A 2943-nucleotide genomic window follows, 5' to 3' on the forward strand; every position below is an offset into this window, starting at 1 on the left:
GTTGTAGTTTTGCAACAGCTGGAGGCACAGTGGTTAGAAAATGCTGAGTTAGGTAACAGAACCTAACTGAAGGTTTTCCAACCAGTGTGCCTCCAGCTGTTGCAAAAATACAACTCCCAGCATGCACGGTCTGTCAGTACATGCTGGGAGTTGTAGTTTTGAAACAGCTGGAGGTTTTCCCCCCCATGTGAACGTACAAAGTACATTCACACGGGCAGGCTTACAGTAAGTTTCCTGCTTCAAGTTTGGGCTGCGGCAAATTTTTCGCTGCAGCTCAAACTCCTAGCGGGAAACTCACCGTAACACGCCAGTGCGAATGTACCCTAAGAACACTACACTACACTAACACCTAATAAAGAGTAAAACACAACATATACACCCCCTTACACTGCCCCCCCCCCCCAATAAAAGTGAAAACCGTATTGTATGGCAGTGTTTCCAAAACAGAGCCTCCAGCTGTTGCAAAACAACAACTCCGAGCATTTCCGGACAGCTACTGACTGTCCAGCATGCTGGGAATTTAGCAACAGCTGGAGGCACCCTATTTGGGAATTACTGGCGTAGAATACCCCTATGTCCACCCCTATGCGATCCCTAATTTAGTCCTCAAATGCGCATGGCGCTCTCTCACTTCAGAGCCCTGTCGTATTTCAAGGAAACAGTTTAGGGCCACATATGGGGTATCTCCGAACTCGGGAGAAATTGCACTACAAATATTGGGGGGCTTTTTCTCCTTTTACCCCTTATGAAAAGGAAAAGTTTGGGCTACACCAGCTTGTTAGTGTAAAAAAATAAAAAATAAATTACACTAACATGCTGGTGTTGCCCTATACTTTTTATTTTCACAAGCGTTAAAAGGAAAAAAAGACCCCCAAAATGTGTAACACAATTTCTCCTGAGTACAGAAATACCCCAGATGTAGGCATAAAATGCTCTGCGGGCGCACAACAAGGCTCAGGAGTGAGAGCGCACTATGTACATTTGAGGCCTAAATTGGTGATTTGCACAGGGGTGGCTGATTTTACAGCGGTTCTGACATAAACGCAAAAATATTAATACCCACATGTGACCCCATTTTGGAAAGTACACCCCTCATGTAATGTAATAAGGGGTACAATGAGCATTTACGCCCCACAGGTGTCTGACAGATTTTTGAAACAGTGGTCCGTGAAAATGAAAAATTTAATTTTTCATTTGCACAGCCCACTGTTCCAAAGATCTATCAAACGCCAGGGGGTTGTAAATACTCACTGCACCCCTTATTAAATTCTGTGAGGGGTGTAGTTTCCAAAATAGGGTCACATGTGGGGGGGTCCACTGTTCTGGCACCACGGGGGGCTTTGTAAACGCACATGGCCCCTGACTTCCATTCCAAACAATTTTTTTCCCAAAAGCTCAATGGTGCTCCTTCTCTTCTAAGCATTATAGTGCGCCAGCAGAGCACTTGACGTCCACACATGGGGTATTTCCATACTCAGAAGAGATGGGGTTACAAATTTTGGGGGTCTTTTCTGCTATTAACCCCTGCAAAAATGTGAAATTTTGGGGGAAGCGCACATTTTAGTGAGTGAAAAAAAAATTATTTTTTTTACATATGCAAAAGTCGTGAAACCCCTGCGGGGTATTAAGGCTCACTTTATTCCTTGTTACGTTCCTCAAGGTGTCTAGTTACCAAAATGGTATGCCATTTTTTTTTTGTTTTTTTGCTGTTCTGGCACCATAGGGGCTTCCTAAATGCGACATGCCCCCCGAGCAAAATTTGCTCTCAAAAAGCCAAATATGACTCCTTCTCTTCTGAGCATTGTAGTTCATCCGTAGTGCACTTCAGGTCAACTTATGGGGTACCTTCATACTCAGAAGAGATGGGGTTACAAATTTTGAGGGGTCTTTTCTGCTATTAACCCTTGCCAAAATGTGAAATTTGGGGGGAAACACACATTTTAGTGAATTTTTTTTTTTTACATATGCAAAAGTCGTGAAACACCTGTGGGGTATTAAGGCTCACTTTATTCCTTGTTACGTTCCTCAAGGGCTCTATTTTGCAAAATGGTATGGCTTGTGGTTTTTTTTGCTGTTCTGGCACCATAGGGGCTTCCTAAAGGCAACATGCCCCCCCAAAACCATTTCAGAAAAACATACTCTCCAAAATCCCCTTGTCGCTCCTTCACTTCTGAGCCCTCTACTGCGCCTGCCGAACACTTTACATAGACATATGAGGTATGTTCTTACGCGAGAGAAATTGGGCTACAAACATAAGTATAAATTTTCTCCTTTTACCCCTTGTAAAAATTCTAAAATTGGGTCTACAAGAACATGCGAGTGTAAAAAATGAAGATTGTGAATTTTCTCCTTCACTTTGCTGCTATTACTGTGAAATACCTAAAGGGTTAAAATGCTGACTGAATGTCATTATGAATACTTTAGGGGGTGCAGTTTTTACAATGGGGTCATTTGTGGGGTATTTCTAATATGAAGACCCTTCAAATCCACTTCAAACCTGAACTGGTCCCTGAAAAATTGTGAGTTTGAAAATTTTGTGAAAAATTGGAAAATTGCTGCTGAGCTTTGAAGCCCTCTGGTGTCTTCCAAAAGTAAAAACTCATAAATTTTATGATGCAAACATAAAGTAGACATATTGTATATGTGAATCAAAAAAAATTTTTATTTGGAATATCCATTTTCTTTACAAGCAGAGAGCTTAAAAGTTAGAAAAATGTTCACATTTTTCATAAAATTTTAGGATTTTTCACCAAGATATGATGCAAGTTACCACAAAATGTTACCACTATGTTAAAGTAGAATATGTCACGAAAAAACAATCTCGGAATCAGAATGATAACTAAAAGCATTACAGAGTTATTAATGTTTAAAGTGAAAGTGGTCAGATGTGCAAAAAATGGCCGGGTCCTACAGTGAAAATTGGCTGGGTCCTTAAAGGGTTAA

This window comes from Hyla sarda, chromosome 2 (genome assembly GCF_029499605.1).
Source record: "Hyla sarda isolate aHylSar1 chromosome 2, aHylSar1.hap1, whole genome shotgun sequence".
Classification (NCBI taxonomy): domain Eukaryota; kingdom Metazoa; phylum Chordata; class Amphibia; order Anura; family Hylidae; genus Hyla; species Hyla sarda.